This window comes from Notamacropus eugenii, chromosome 3 (genome assembly GCF_028372415.1).
Source record: "Notamacropus eugenii isolate mMacEug1 chromosome 3, mMacEug1.pri_v2, whole genome shotgun sequence".
NCBI lineage: Eukaryota > Metazoa > Chordata > Mammalia > Diprotodontia > Macropodidae > Notamacropus > Notamacropus eugenii.
The window spans coordinates 428,085,739-428,103,106 of record NC_092874.1 but is presented as its reverse complement, the minus strand read 5'-3'; the positions used below and the strand labels follow the sequence as shown (position 1 = coordinate 428,103,106).

The window sequence follows — 17,368 nt, the reverse complement described above, 5'->3', positions numbered from 1 at the left end:
TAGGTGTATTCAAATTAAATTAAAAGTCATTTGGGAGGGAGGCCTAGCACCTGGGGGATCTGGACATGCTTCATGTAGAAAGAAGGTGATGTTTGGTTCTGTTTTGAAGGAAAAAAAGGGTTATGTCCTTCAGAGGTGAGGAGATCCACTCCAGCTACCAACAGACAGAGAATGATGTGTGAGGAGTAGAAAGAAAACCCACTGCCTGGAATGGAAAGTCTAAGAAACAAAGTAGTAGAACAAAGCTGGACAAGTAAGTTGGGGCCAGGTGCTACAGGGCTTTCAGGGCCAAATAGGAGCTTGTATTTGATCTTATTTGCAGTAGGGAGTTACTGCACTGGAGTTAATAGATTCCTGGGGAATGACATGATTAGACCTATACTTGAGGAAAATCACAAACAGCTGTGGAGAATGCATAGGAGAGAGGAGGGACTCAAGGCAGGGGCGTCAATTTGAAGACTCTTCAGATTGTCCAGGTGAACGAACACTGATGATGGCCTGCACTAGGGTGATGTTCATGTGAGTAGAAACAAGAGGACAGATATAAAGATGCTGTGACATCTGATAAATGCTTAGATATATGGGGTGAGAAAAAGTGAGAAGCCAAGGTTGACACTGAAGTTACAAAAACTTAGGAGGTTGGAAAGACTTCAGCTGATGAGGTCACTAGGGGACAAGTGGGGAGTAAGAGAAAAGTACCTTGGAGAGAGACTTGACCCACAATTTGGGGTCTGATGATGAACCAACAAGGAAGAGTCTTCTAGTTGGGAAAAATCTCAGAAGTCATCTAATTCAAGATGTAGCTCCTTTGTTTTCTGTTAATATTAATTTATTTTCTATAATGAGAAAGTTATTTAAGGTTAAACAAAACATGAAAGTTTATGGATGATAGAAGTTTGAGTGTAAGAAAATTCCTGGATCAATATTCTATAGTATGCTCATTTATTTGTTAAAATAGCTAAAATTTAGAGATTTTATTTATGTGTTAATAGGAGCCAAAAAGATATTTCCTATTTTTCAATACTTGGATCCATCTATGATTTCATAGATATGAATATTCCCTCCAATACAACATATCACAATATATTCATGTGCCCTCGTAGGTGACTGTTGTTCTTTCATGTATGCTCAAAGTTCCCCTCTCTAGATCTCTTAACATGGAAGGAATCTCAGTAGAGCACATGGGCTATCTATTGACTATCTCTCACTCTTTTTTTAAATTTATTTTCCATTTTCAACATTCACTTCCATAAAATTCTGAATTTCAGATTTTTTCTCTGTCTTCCTCCTCCCCCACCGCAGGACAACATGTATTCTGATTACCCTTTCCTCCAGTCTGCCCTCTCTTCTGTCACCCTCCCCCCCTTATCCTCTTTCATTCTATTTTCCTGTAGGGCAAGATAGATGATGGAGCTCCTTCTTATGTGGGAACCTAAACCATTTGTGCATTCCAGGCTCTCTTGGAATGTTTCCAGTGATGGGAGAGCCCACTACTTCCTGAGGCAATCTGCTTAATATCTTCTATTTGGCCTCTATTATCCAATGCTAATTCTCTCCCTTCTTTTAAAGCCCTCACAAGGAGGTTCCCTTTCAGCCTTACTCCACCTCACTTTTCCTTCTCATTCTCTGAAGTCCAGCCAACCTGGACTGGACTGGACTTGACTTATTAATCTTCACATACAATATTAGATCTCTGCCTCTGTGTTCTCTGTGCATGGGATGTACTCCCTTCTCAGCTCTGCGTCATGGAATTCCTAGCTTGGAGTTTTGTTTTGTTTTTTTAACTCAGCTACCACTTTCTACATGAGTCCTTTCCTTATTTCCCATAGCTGATAGTGCCTCCTCCCTCCTATATATTTAATTTATATGCACTTTTATGTGTATGTGCTGTCTTTCCCTAAAGATTGTAAGCTACTTGAGGGCAGAGACTGTATGTATCATTTTTGTCTTTGTATGCCTGCTGCCTATCACAATGCCCTATCACATAGTAACCACTTAATAAATGCTTACTAACCGATTGATACGTTAATTGATTGTACCTTGTTAAAGAACTAGAACAGTTAGAAAGTTTTTCACTATATTGAGCCAGAATCTACTTCCCTATAACTTCCACCTATTGGTTTTAGTTTTGTGCTGTGAAGAAACCTACGCTTTCCTCATATCAGACCTCTGACCTGCTGAAGAGTGCTTATTCCCTACACCTACACCCCTCAGAGCTAGTTATTGCTTCTCCAAGCTAAGTGTTCCCCACTCCTTCAGTGGCCCCCTCATAGAACACGTTTACCATACGTACCCTTTCCATCCTGGTCTCCTTCTTCTGAATGTGTTCCATTTTTGTCAGTGACCCTCTTAAACATAGCGCCTAAATTTGTATAGTATTCCAGATGTCATCACACCAGTATAGGGTATAAATTTATGACATTTGATTTTTTGGCCTGCCGTTCAGCTCACAGATCCATTGTATCTCAGGTGAAAGCACTACAGATTGTGAACATGAATAGCTGTTATTTCCTGGCAGTCACTGAAAGCTGATTCAGAGGCACAAATGGAGTGATCCCTAAGGAAGAAAGTAGCATGTAATCATGTAGTTCCTAGATAGCTATGTTTTTCCCCCTTTAAGTCTCACCACTGAGAGATCCTGTAGCCTTGAGCAACTCATTTATACTTTTTGCCTCGATCTAACCATCTGTAAAGTGGAGATACTGCTTTCATTATGTTGAATTACGTGGGAGGTCAAGACAAACAGTGAGCATTTTTATTATGTCCCATTTTTGCCCTGTGGTTTATTACGAAGCTGAAAATATGATTTACTAAAGGTACAGTGATGCCAGTGCAATAATACGTTGGAGAAGCGCAGCATTTTTCTTCAGAAAAGGTCAAAACTTATCCTGAATTTCCTCTTACCAATCTGTACAGCATACTAGCACGTTCTTATAGGTACCTATTATCTTTATGAATAAAAGGGATTATAAACTTACATACAAAGATTAATTGGCTCACCCTTTGTTAATATAGTGTTCCCTTAGCACCAACTATGTGCCCAACAATTTGCTAAGTGTAAAGAGATGCAGAAGTAATGTGGTTCCATCATCTTTTTCCTCAAAGTAATTACAATCTTATTAAGAAGGCAGTACTTATTTGTACATATAAAACAATTAGAACACAGTACATTTAACCTATATGTTCAAGTACTTCATGTCTGGTTATGTAGTTAAAGAAGCTAAGACTTAGAGAAAGGAAAGACTGCCTAAGGTTACAGCAAGTATTTGTCTTGGACTGAGACTAGAACTGAGGTCTTCTGAATCCTAGTCCAGTCCTTCTTCCAATACACCAGATCACTTTTTTTTTTTTACTAGTCTCTCTCCTTCCTCTTTTGCTGGGAGAGCTACAAGTGTATTCTTCAACTAAACTTTACTTTTAACTAGCAACTGCCTTCATGCCTGATCTGTGTTCTGTCAGAGTCACTGCCATGTTGAACAGTGACCTCAGATCTCTCTCAAAGCACAAAGGGCTGGATTAGTGCTGATCCCCCAAATGGTCTAGTTGTGGGCAAGAAGTCTTGTAGAGAAGTAGGGCAAAAGGGTGAGTCGAGGAAGAAGAGGAACAGAAACACTGCCTGTGACAGGTGTGCACAGCCTTGCTCCGTCATGTCCCACAGCTGCATTTGTCAGGCCTGCTGCTGGCCCTCTCTGTTCTAGCAGGGCTATCATGCACATTCATCTAGGCTGGCAGTGTTTCGGGAGCGATTAATCCTCTTTGTATCTCTATGTATCTATGACCACTGACAAGATTCTGTGCACACAAATGTCATGATATCGATAGATCACTTTTTTGTGTTGTCTTTTTCTCTCCCTTTGGATTATTAAAACACTGCCTTGGATAAATCCCACTGTTTCATTCACCTGCCTTCTGATTCCTCGGCTTTGTCCTGAGTCCTCTCTGTGCTTTCTTAAACGAAGGACCTTTTAATAGCTTTCCTCTTCTGAATGAGAGATTCTCCCCCATTTAAAAGACAAGGAAAACTGAGTCCCGGAGAGGAGAAAGACTGAGGCAATCTGGCCAAACTAAGCAGGGCTAAAACTCTAATGTCCTGACTCCTACTTAGCTCTTTCTACATAGCTTCACTAAACAGTTAGTGAAAATAAATGGATGGAAAATAATCATAATGAAGTTACCATGATAAAAATCAACATTTCAGCCAGCCATCACACCATTGTACCCAGATGTCATAACTGTCCATCTCTGGCAGTATCAGAAACACTGCCAGCCGGCCAGCCGGCCAGCCAGCCATATGTTGGGGAGTGCATTTGAATACACAGCTGAAGGAAACTTCAACAGGATCTAGTAAAAAGAGACCAGACCTAGCTCCTGACACCTGTGTTAACTCTCAAATTTGATACTTCCTAACAGTGTAACTTTTGACTAATCATTTATTTTTTCTAATCCTCAGTTTCCTTATCTGTGATATGAGAACTCAGCCTGGGTCCTTTTCACAGGGTTCTTGTAAGGAGCAAATGTGAGAATGTATATAAAAGTGTTTTACAATGATAACTTTGAAAACATCAATTCCATGCCTGACCTGTTATTTTGCTCTGCTTACCTCATTGATGAATCGTTCATTCAGCGTCTGTTGTCTGTTATTTGCAGAGCACTGTGCACTAGAGGAACACAGAGTTTAGATATGCCATAGCCTTTGCCTTCACAGACCATACAGTCTACGAGGTAGCCTTTCTAGTTTGTTAATAATACCTTGCTTCCTCTGATGACTTATTTTCCTTTACCAGTTAGCAGTGCTAGGCTTTTGTTTGAGCACCTGGTTTTCAGTCTGTTTCCTGTTGTTTACTTCTTTGCATTCGTTTTTTCCCTAACTAGTACCCAGATTTTGTCATAGTTACCTTTCATGCAGTTGAGTGTCTATTTAATAAATTATTAGGACTCTCTGTCTCCTGTCATATTACCTTAATCCTTTTGTAACCAAGTTCAGCCACCTCTCTTACCTACTATTACAAACCAAATTCAGTTTATTTCTTTTCCTTATTGATTCTAAAACTTCTCATTCAAGGAAGGAGCTTATTTACTTCTTTAAAACCTAATTTTTTCGTATCATCTGAAAGCAGGAATTCCTTCTAGCATTGTGGCTATTCAGAGCTCCGTGCTTGTATTTCAGTATGGAATTTCCTCTCACAGATTTCATAGTATTTTGCTTGTCCACTGAGACTTTTGTCCTCTTATTCTTTGTTCTCACAAAAATCACCGAATTGTAAGTAATACAGATCAGCTAATCCCGTACCCTCATTTTATAGATGAGGAACCAAGATCCGAAGGAGTTGACTTGACTTGAGAGACTTGACCAAGATCACATAGCTAATAAGTGGCCAAGCTGGTATTTTGAATTAAAGACATACTCTCTCAAAATTGTTTACTCACATCTAAGATGAGGGGATTGGTTGGACTAAATGTTTTTCAAGGTCCCTTCTGGCTCTGAATCCTTTAACATGTTGGGAAAGTAAATGTGTTGCCCCAGGGGACTTCTTGGAATGGAGGGGTAGAGCCAGAATCCTGAAATAGAGACATCTCTCAGCTGCAGGATGACTGCCATCCTCTTGGGTAGAGGCTTGTGGAAGGGCCTTGCTCACAGGATCCTTGAAGTTGAGCTCTTAGAGACTTTAGAAGTCACCTGGCCCAATCCTCTCATTTTACAGTTGAAGTTCAGACGCCTAAAGGGGTCATGTGACATGCCTGAGGCCACACTCAGCTCCCATGACTTCCATGGTCCATGTTTCTACTGTACCGAGAAGTCAGTAAATGTTTGTTGAATCAAACTAGAAAGAAGCATACTTGGAACAGTAAGGACTTGTACTGCATCATGCAGCTTGTCTACATGGCCAAACCTCTTCCTTTACTTGCTTCATAATTTTCGAAGTATTCAGGTCTTCATCTTAAATAGATCAGATTGTGACTTTTAAAATCTAAAACCCTAAGTAATTGGATAAATGATGTGATCATTCATGTATTCAGCAATTAGAATATAAGTTCCTTGAGGACAGGAACTGTGTTACTTGCTTGTATTTGTATCTTCAGCACTTAGCATGGCTATTTGGCATATTATAAAGGCTTCATTAATATTAATTCATTATTTAATACTTATTCTTATCCTCAGCTTAACAAATACCAAATAAAATGAGCATTTCCATATGGAACAGAAGAAGAGGATTATACGCTGAACCTCAGATCTCTATTATATAGCTTGCTTTCCCTTTTAAATATATAATAAGTATGTAATGAATTCAGTATGTAACATTCTTACTTGTCTGTGTTCCCTTCTGGTCTTCCTTCTGTTCTCTTCTTGCATTTTTTTTAAATGCTTCAATGACCCTCTTTTCTCTCTTTTTTTTCCATTTTGTTTTGCTAACCCTATTTCTATCTCCTTTTCCTCCCAACTCTCCCCACAAAATTTTTGAGAACAAAACAAAACAAAATCCTTAAAATACATATGGATAGTATAGTTAAACAAATTTTCACACTGGCTGTGTCTGAAATGTATGTCTTGTTATGCCCCCTGAGCCCATGGCTTCTTTCAGGAAAAGTAGGTTGCTTCATCATCAGTACTCTGTTACTGGTGGTTGATAATTATTTATGATTGGTAATTTCACTGATCAGGGTTCTTGGGTCTTTCAAAGTTGTTTCTCTTTACAGTGTTAAAATCTTCTCCTGGTTCTATGCATTTTAGTCTGCATTAGTTCATATAAGTCTTCCCAGTCTTCTCTGAAATTGTCCTTTTCATCATTTTTATAGTATAATAATATTCTCTTACACGTATATAACATTATACGTTCACCTGTTCCCCAATTGATGGGCACCCTTTTAGTTTCTAATTCATTGCCATTATAAAAAGAGGTGCTGTAAATATTTTGTACTATAACTATGGATTCCTTGACTCTTTCTTCTGTCTCTTTTGGGTGAAGGTTTATCAGTGATAGCCCTGGATCAAAGGGCATGCACAATTTTAATAACTTTGGAGAATTGCTCCAAATTACTTTCCAGAATGGCTAGATTCATTCATTCAATTATTAATCATTGGTTAAGCATTAGGCATTGGTAATGTACAAATACGTGGTGCTTCCCTCCCAAAGCTCAAAATCTAGAAACAGGATACATTTACAGTATATAGTACACCTCTAGAAATGTACATATACATACTGATAGATTGTTAGTCCCCTGGATACAATGGTAATGGCATGTTTTTCATATTAGCATCCCCCATTGCTTAGCATAGTGGCTATGAGTAGTAACTATGAAGTACTTAATAAATATGCAATCTACTATCTAGTATCTGAAAGCTGAATAGAAGAAAACCTATTATAAAGGCCAGTTTCTGTAACTCATGTAATGAAGTCAGTCCCATTTCTTTATGGGCATCACTTGTTCACCAGTCTATTCACTACTGCACTATAATTTTGTCTTTCAGTCGTGTCAAAACATGGCTTTTTCTAAAGGGCTCATTCCTTCCAGGGCCTCTGTTTTGAGGATAGGCCCTGAGTGGCTGTGCTTCCCTCCACTCCTTGCTGTACTTCTCAGTCTCTTACCATCCGCCCACTTGGATACTTTCTCTTCCTCTTTTCAGCCCCTTCTTATGTCTTATCTTTCCCCCACTAAAATGTCAAATCCTGAAGTGCATGGTCTCTTTTTCTTTTTGATGATGTTTATATTCCCAGCTCTTAGCACAGCACCTGGCACGTAGTAAGTGTTTAATAAATGCTTGTTGCTTGCCTCCCTGCCTTCCATAACAACTCTTTGAGAGTTCGAGATGCTTCTCAACTGTTACTGCAGTATGCTCAGAGCAGTTGCTGTTAGAGGGAAGTTCCAGGCAATAAAAAGCTCAAAACTGTCAGACAGACCTGCTTCCATTGAGTCGTACCATCTCCTGCAGGTGACCTTCCTCCTACCAAGTCTCTGTAATGACAAATAAATAAGGGCCCTTGCTTGCTGTCAAATATTCTTATTTACCCATTAGAGTTCTTTGGTCTTCTCTCATTTACATAGAATCCTCTTTCTAGTTTGTCTTGCCTTCTCTGCCTTTTCCCACAATCTACCATGTCTGGCTAGCTGGGCCCCTATTTCTGTAAAGTACATTTAAACTCCCTTCTTGGCCCCTTAGCTGTTTTCAGTCAGGATCTTATGCTGCTCACCAATTGTCAGCTTTCCCCTCAATTTTTAAAGCATATTCTGGCACCTTCTCAGTGTTTTGTGCCACTGGCCACTTGCCTTTTTGATCTACAGGAACATAAACAGCTTCTAGATCAGAAGGTCTCCTAGTTCCTGACAGACCTAAAGTGTCTGCAGTTATTTCATGCACAAATCAAACTCAAGGAAAATCAGAGGTCATCTGGATGAGGTTTTGACCATTTTGACTCTAGTTGACTCACTTCCTATCACAACCTTCATTTCAAGGAAAGTGCCCAGGCCAACCATGTCCATTCCCTCATTCCTCTGTGAACTCAGCTCCTGATGCTCTAAGTTTCTTTTTCTCCCATGTCCCTATGGATTTCTTTTCTTCTCTCTCCTCTCTTAAGCTTCTTTTTTGTGTAGTCTTCCTCCATTAGAATGTAAGCTCCTTGTATTCCAAGAGATATCAGTAATGCCTGTTGACTTGACCACTTTGTGGCTTAAAATACCTCTCTTCTGTGATCCACTAAATTCATTCCTTCTGATCCTATGCCAGGGATCATCTGGCTCCAGTGAGACAGCTCAGCATTTTTCGTAAGGAACAGTGTCCCACGAACTGCCTTACTCTATCTGTGCTATAGGAAGCCTCTTCTGAAACAGTCACTTCGAAGCTTGGGGCAAGCTAAGGAAAGGAATTCCCAACCAGCCTCTATTGACCTCTGTGATGATGGGTTTCTGTGGGATAGCTCTAGAGAGTTTGTGACAGTAAAACATGACCTAAGGTGCCCGTGTACCTGTGTATTGCCTTAGAATGTGGTTTCCAAATCCTTTGCAGTCCAAGACATAACCTATAAATTTTCTAAGACACGTTAAAGAAAGGGATCTTCTCTGCTCAGCCATGGACAGACAGATAGTGCATATACTCCTGTATTAGATACAGAATATGCAGGTTTATGTCTAGCATTAAACAGACATGTTAGTTTCTTTCATGTTCTTGTTCTTTGTCTGGAATGCCATATTCTTCCCCATTTGAGTTCCTACCCATCTTCAACTTGAGCCTGACTCAGATGCCCCACTTTTATGAAACCTTCCCTGATCCCTCTAGACATTTTCTTTCTTCATTCTTACATAATGTTTTGTATGTATCTTATGTACTTGTCATCTTCTATTTTATATTAGTTGTTGGTATGTGTTACTTCTCCCTACTAGAGTGTGTTTCATGAAAAGAAAAATATCTTATCTAAATTTTTGTCCCTACAGTACCTAGCACAGTGCCCTGTATTCAGTAGGTGATTAAGAAATGTTGAATCGATTAATACTTAACATTTAACCAAAGTAAAAAAGATTCCTTCACAGTCTTAAGTATATGCAGTGTCTTGCTAAATTATTTATGAAAGCTACAGTTGTTAAATTTGTTTACAATTTTAATAGGTGTGTTCTGAGTGTTTGTCTGTCTTGATTGTGAGGCCCCTTGGGTTTATATTGGACACTCAGTCTGTTTTGAACATGGGTTGTTATATGCCAGTAGTTAGTAAACTAAGGTGTAACAGATGAAGACTTCCATTTATTCATTCCTTTATGAGGGAGATGAGGAATAAAGTCCACCCATAGGCTAATGTTTTCCCCTCCTTTAGAAACTTGCCATGGTGTGAAGAACCCTTCACTCAGCAGCAACCGTATTTTCAGTTATGTCCCTGAGCTTCCAGATCCCAACAGCAGAACCCCATCTATACATTTAAAATGCAAATAGCCCAGAAGGGATACATAAAGCAATTAACAGTTAATTCTTTAACCATGTATTTGACAGCCAGTTGAAAATAAGACTACTGCTCATAATTGTTACCTCTCTCCCTGCCCCTCCCCTCCCAGGGGTGAGGGAAAAGACCTGATGGCGTCAGGTGTCCAGAGATAGGAAAAGGTCTTTGGTAAAAGAGGTTTGGTAAACCAAAGACAGACTTCTCCCACATTATTGACCCTGGCTATGCTCAGAAAAATCATGATGCTTTCTCACCCTTGGCTTATTTAATAAAATCTTCCAGCCCCTGATATTTACTCTATATATACTCCCTATGTTTCCTTCTCTTTAAGCCTACATCCTCTACCCTTAGTCACACTTTGGTCTAATAGTAAGAAAACATAGGTTATTGTGATGCATCACATGTCTTGCTGTCCATTGATGGAATAAGAGTACTTTGGGGGAGGCGGAGACAAGATGGCGGAGTAGAAAGACGCACATACACATAACTCCGAACCCACAACCCATAGAATGGCTACAGGGAAGTAACTCACGGCGAATTCTGTACCCAGAGGCCACGGAATATTGGAGCAAGGGAGATTTCTGTTCCAGAGAGACCTGCAAACCTTTCGCGGGGGGTCCTTCGCCCTGCGGACTGGGCGCCGGGACTGGGAGCTGAGTGCAGCCCTGCAGCAGCCACGACACCGTGAGGAAAAGATCCGAGCGGGCTACGGGGACGGGATCTCCAGCGGCCACGCGGGTCCCTCCACCCACAGAGGGACCTGCAAACCTCTCGCAAAAGGTCCGTCGCGCTGCAGACGCGGAGCCCAGCCCAGACCTGCGGCTCCGAGAGGTACAGATCCGAGCAGGCTTCAGGGACGGGATCTCCAGCGGCAGCACTAGCCCCTCCACCCACAGGTGACGGGGGTCGGTGAGAGAGTCTCTTTGGCGGGTCGAGAGGGGAGTGGGGTGCCCCCATGGCTCGGCCCCCCCCCCCCGGGAGATAGAAACTGAGAGGCAGCTGCAGACAGGGGCTCCCCAAGCGGGCAGCAGTGTGGATCCATTGTGGAAGGTCTGTGAATAAACCCCCTGAGGGAACTGAGCCTGAGAGGCGGCCCTGCCCTGACCTCAGCACCTGAACACAATCTCATACTGAATAGCAGCCCTACCCCCGCCAAAAGCCCTAAGGCTGGAAGCAGCATTTGAATCTCAGACCCCAAATGCTGGCTGGGAGGACCAGGAGGCGAGGTGGGTGTGAGGAGAATATTCAGAGGTCAAGTCACTGGCTGGGAAAATGCCCAGAAAAGGGAAAAGAAATAAGACTATAGAAGGCTACTTTCTTGGTGAACAGGCATTTCCTCCCTTCCTTTCTGATGAGGAAGAACAATGCTTACCATCAGGCAAAGACACAGAAATCAAGGCTTCTGTGTCCCAGCCCACCCAATGGGCTCAGGCCATGGAAGAGCTCAAAAAGAATTTTGAAAATCAAGTTAGAGAGGTGGAGGAAAAACTGGGAAGAGAAATGAGAGAGATGAAAGAAAAGCATGAAAAGCAGATCAGCTCCCTGCTAAAGGAGACCCAAAAAAATGTTGAAGAAATTAACACCTTGAAAACTAGCCTAACTCAATTGGCAAAAGAGGTTCAAAAAGCCAATGAGGAAAAGAATGCTTTCAAAAGCAGAATTAGCCAAATGGAAAAGGAGATTCAAAAGCTCACTGAAGAAAATAGTTCTTTCAAAATTAGAATGGCACAGATGGAGGCTAATGACTTTTTTCAAAACCAAGAAATCACAGAACAAAGACAGAAGAATGGAAAAATGGAAGATAATGTGAAATATCTCATTGGAAAAATAACAGACCTGGAAAATAGATCCAGGAGAGACAATTTAAAAATTATGGGACTACCTGAAAGCCATGATCAAAAGAAGAGCCTAGACATCATCTTTCATGAAATTATCAAGGAAAACTGCCCTGAGATTCTAGAACCAGAGGGCAAAATAAATATTCAAGGAATCCACAGAACACCACCTGAAAGAGATCCAAAAAGAGAAACTCCTAGGAACATTGTGGCCAAATTCCAGAGTTCCCAGGTCAAGGAGAAAATATTGCAAGCAGCTAGAAAGAAACAATTCAAGTATTGTGGAAATATAATCAGGATAACACAAGATCTAGCAGCCTCTACATTAAGGGATCGAAGGGCATGGAATAGGATATTCCAGAAGTCAAAGGAACTAGGACTAAAACCAAGAATCACCTACCCAGCAAAACTGAGTATAATACTTCAGGGGAAAAAATGGTCTTTCAATGAAATAGAGGATTTTCAAGTATTCTTGATGAAAAGACCAGAGCTGAAAAGAAAATTTGACTTTCAAACACAAGAATGAAGAGAACCATGAAAAGGTGAACAGCAAAGAGAAGTCGTAAGGGACTTACTAAAGCTGAACTGTTTACATTCCTACATGGAAAGACAATATTTGTAACTCTTGAAACATTTCAGTATCTGGGTACTGGGTGGGAGTACACACACACACACATGCACACACGCACACATACATAGAGACAGAGTGCACAGAGTGAATTGAAGAGGATGGGATCATATCTTAAAAAAAAAAATGAAATCAAGCAGTGAGAGAGAAATATATTGGGAGGAGAAAGGGAGAAATTGAATGGAGCAAATTATCTCTCATAAAAGAGGCAAGCAAAAGACCCATTAGTGGAGGGATAAAGAGGGGAGGTGAGAGAAAAACATGAAGTCTACTCTCATCACATTCCACTAAAGGAAAGAATAAAATGCACACTCATTTTGGTAGGAAAACCTATCTCACAATACAGGAAAGTGGGGGATAAGGGGACAAGCAGGGTGGGGGGGGATGATAGAAGGGAGGGCATGGGGAGGAGAGGCAATTCGAGGTCGACACTCATGGGGAGGGATAGGATCAAAAGAGAATAGAAGTAATGGGGGACAGGATAGGATGGAGGGAAATATAGTTAGTCCTATACAACACAACTATTATGGAAGTCATTTGCAAAACTACACAGATTTGGCCTGTATTGAATTGCTTGCCTTCCAAAGGGAAGGGGTGGAGAGGGAGGGAGGTAAAGAAGTTGGAACTCAAAGTGTTAGGATCAACTGTCGAGTAATGTTCTTGCCACTAGGAAATAAGAAATACAGGTAAAGGGGTATAGAAAGCTATCTGGCCCTACAGGACAAAAGAGAAGACGGAGACAAGGGCAGAGAGGGATCATAGAAGAGAGAGCAGATTGGTCATAGGGGTAATTAGAATGCTTGGTGTTTGGGGGGGGAGGGGATAAAAGGGGAGAAAATTTGTAACCCAAAATTTTGTGAAAATGAATGTTAAAAGTTAAATAAATAAATTTAATTAAAAAAAAAATAAAGAGTACTTTAGGATAGCTGTCAGAGTTCTTCTCTCCCGCTTACCTATTCAAAGCACACCTCAAGCCCCAAGAAGGCGGATGATTTCCTACACAGTAGGATTTGAGGAGCTGGGGTTAAGGGAAATCCCCCTGGCCAAAAATATCTCCTCACCTAACTGCTGCATTGCCTGATTTCATTTCTTTGAGTTAAAAAGGGCTCTTTTTTGGAAAGCAGATTCTTCACCCTGGTTGAGATATTTGCATATTTGTACTTATGTTTCCTTCCTTTAAAGTGGAGGGGTAGAATGGAAGTGGGAATAATTTTCGAACTTAGGTGCTAAAGTGGGCGGAAGGCCTAGGAAAGGGAAGGAGAATCGGAGTAAGATGTTACAGTTGGAAACAGACCTTAGAGAACGTCTAACCCAACTCTTCATTTTACAGAAGAAACTTCAATTGAAGCCTAGAAAATGGAAGGAACAGCAGTGGTCCCATAGCAATCAGTAGCAGAGCTGGGACTAGAACCCTGATTACAGCTAAAAATAAGAGTTCAGAAAGCGAAGTGAAAGGGTGTCAAAGATAAACCTCACAGATTTGACAGTTTTGCTGAAGATCAGCCCTGGGTCCCTGTTTAGATCTCTCCAAAGTATTTTCACTCAGCTCTTTGAGAGATTTCTGATCAAATGTTCTTCCAATTTTTTTAAACCAACTACACTAACTCTGTTATGTTAATTTCTTGTCTCTTTTCTTGCTCCTTTCTGCAGATGCAGATTATGCTAATTTTCTCCACTCCTTATGGGGTATTCTTCCTGACACATTCTAAATGATTTTTAAGTAATTATCAGGGGAGCTTCAAAAGTTCCCAAATAAGCCAGCTGTTTACTCAACTCTTTGGCCAAGTTGACAGTACTGAATCCTAGAGTTCTGATACAGTCAATCTTATCCATTGCTTTAAAATTTGAGTGGTTTATTTTACACTTTACTTTTTGGCTATTTTCTTACTTATAGTAATTTTTATTAGTGTTTCTGAAAGTCACCGTATATAACTCTGTAAAGTTAGAAAATGTCAGTAGTGCTGGTTAAATGTTGGTCTTAATCTTCCCCACAAGATTCTGAGTTTCTGGAGGTCAGGGAAATTTGGGATCTGTCAGAATTCTTGAAAACCTTTGAGTGGTTCTCAGTCCATTGAAATTTCTAATTAATATAAATTCTGTATATCCTTCATAATTTGTCTTAAGTTCCACCACTCCTTCAAGCTTCCCTGGTCTCCTCTGAACTGTAATTACAGGTATTGTCCATAATGCCTCACATATCACACATGACTGTTGTCAGTTTGGTTTGGGATGGCAGTCCTGTCTCTGCAGTAACAGGTAGGTTTCTTTGGAGCAGGGATCTTGGCTTAGTACTTCTTTCGTGCCTCCCATGGCACTGAACACATAGATGTACCTTAATAAATTGGATTATTGATTGGAAGTGAATAACCCTAGATCAAATGGCTAAACTCTGGATTCCTAGCCCAGATTTTCCCCAGGACTTCTACCTTAGTCTTGAAAAGCACATTTGGAGTCAAAAGATCAGGGCTTGAATCCCGATTCTACCACTCTTCTCCTCTGTGACCTTGGACAAGTCATTTAACCTATTATCAGTGTTCCTATATATAAAAATGAGAGGGTTAGTCTAAAAGATCTGAAAAGTCCATTCCAACTCTAAATTTAAGACCCTTGGATCTCATCAACTAATCAAAACTTCTTCAATTATAGAAATATCATATTGTTTTTTAAAATTAAATTATTTTGTTTACAATGTTTGACAATCACTTCCATATCTTAGATTTTTTTCCCCCTTCCTCCCCCTTATTCCCCCCTCCCTCCCCACTCCCTCCCTGAGATGGTATACAATCTTATATAGGTTCTACACATACATTCCTATTAAATACATGTTGCATAGAAGAATTAAAATGAATGGGAGAAACCATAAAACAAAAGAAAACAAAACATAATACAAAAAAAAAATGATCTGTTTCTATCTGTGATCCAATTCCATAGTTCTTTCTCTGGATATGGAAGGCGTTTTACCTCGAGTCCATTGGAAATTGTTTAAGTGTGTGCATTGCAATGAAGTACTAAGTCTACCAGAAAAATTCCTCGCACCCTGTGGTTGTTGCTGTGTGCAGAGTTCTCCTGGTTCTGCTCCTTTCGCTCAGCATCAGTTCATATAAGTCTTTCCAGGCCTCTCTGAAGTCTTTCTGTTCATCGTTTCTCATAACGCAATAGTACTCCATTACATTCATATGCCACCACTTGTTCAGCCATTCCCCAATTAATGGGCATCCCCTTGATTTTTCATATTGGTTTTAACAATATAAAATAAAAATATTTAAAATTTGAGGAGGATTTTCTGAGAGAGATATCTGTAGGCACTAAGTATGAAATTTCCAGAAGCGAGTGCAGACAGCTGAAATCATTAATAAACAATACAGAATCTAGCAGATAATGTTAAAAAATAAAATTAATCAAAATAAACATAAAAATAAATTGTTTTTCCTCTAAAAGAAGTGCTGCTATTTTTTAGCCCTTTACATATAGTATATATAGCCTCACAGCTGGAAGGCACTTTGGAGGCCATCTAAATCAACCATCTCATTTTACAGGTGAGGAAACTGATGCCCAGAGAACTAAAGTAACTTGTGCCCAAGGTCCTCTGACTCTAAATCCAGTGCTCATGCCTTTGGCACCATGCTTCTTTCTTCCTTACTTGCCGTCTTCCTTCTAGTCTTGGGTGGGGATGCGGTTAGCTGATAGGACAATTTCTTAGTGCCTACAGAATATTAGTTTTCTTTCTTCTTCCATGCCCTCTTACTCTGTCTTCCCTTGCCCTACTGCTTTCTTTTTGATCTTGCAAATCCAGGTCCTTTGAGAAATCAGACAGTATGAAATATGAAAATTGCTTGGGAAGTAATTGAAGAAACACTGTGACTTTTGAAACCCATGGAGATAACACTCACACCTCTTTATTCACATTATTTAATATTTAATGGCAGATTTAATTAATGGAGAGCAGGTCTTCTGGTTTTGAAAGTGAGTAAGAAGCAGCTGTGATTTGAGAGAAAGAAAGTCTGTTTACAGGGCAAAGAAAAAGGTTTTTGTCAAAATCTGTGAACTGAGGAGACTAATTGGAAAGATTAGTCCTACATTGGAAATACTGTCCTATAATAAAGTTCATGATCGCTGGGTTGCTATGAAATGTGTGTGAAAATTCAATATACTTCTAGAGAGACTGATCTGTGATTTTAAAATTTATATATAATAGACCTTCCTTAATATATGACACTACAAATATGTGAATACCAATTACATACATAGTGTTGTGTTCCATACTGTGGGTAGGTGCTTACTATTTGGTGAAATCAGACTAACACACATGAAAGCTGTGAGCAGTTTATGATTAAATGCCAAAGTAAAATGATAAAGGCAGTAAGGGCTGTTGGATTTCAGACAAAAGGAATATCAAGATAGACTTTGAGATTTATGAAAACTTTGCCCTGTGGTTCATTTTAAATCACATTTATGCCGTGTGTGTGTGTGTGTGTGTGTATGTGTGTGTGTATGTGTGTGTGTGTAATCACCTCTTGTGACATCAACACAGTGTGTGAAATCATACATATATAGAGTAAGAAAGGGCAGAACTGGCAGTCAGTGCCACACCACCCTTCCTCCTTCAGGTCAGAATTGTGGATATTTTGAAGGGGAGAGGTCAAAGAATTTCCTCTCTGAGTCTGTATGCTAAACAGTGAAGCCATCCACAATGGGGTAAGTAATGCCGATGATTGAAAGGAAGTAATCTAGGGCTGAGACCATCATCTCAAATACCAGTGGCCCAATAAGCAATAGATGGGCCTTTAGGAAAGTTGAGAAGCTTGGATTCTTCACATACCTGAGATGACTAATGTATTTTCTGAATCATATCAAAAGCAAACAGAGCAGGCTAAAGTTTCTGTGACTCTTGCTAAGCTAGACTTAGAATACTCATAGTGGGTCACCTCTCTTTTCTCTCGCCTGTCCTTAGTTTCCTCATATATAAAATGAGGGGGATTGGA

The 17,368-nt window shown here is 40.1% G+C and overlaps 1 protein-coding gene across 7 annotated transcripts in view; it reads left to right on the top strand.

Annotated features, from left to right (window-relative positions):
* CHCHD6 (coiled-coil-helix-coiled-coil-helix domain containing 6) overlaps positions 1 to 17,368 on the top strand; it is a 323,428-nt gene that overhangs the window by 232,899 nt on the left and 73,161 nt on the right. The window lies entirely within an intron of this gene.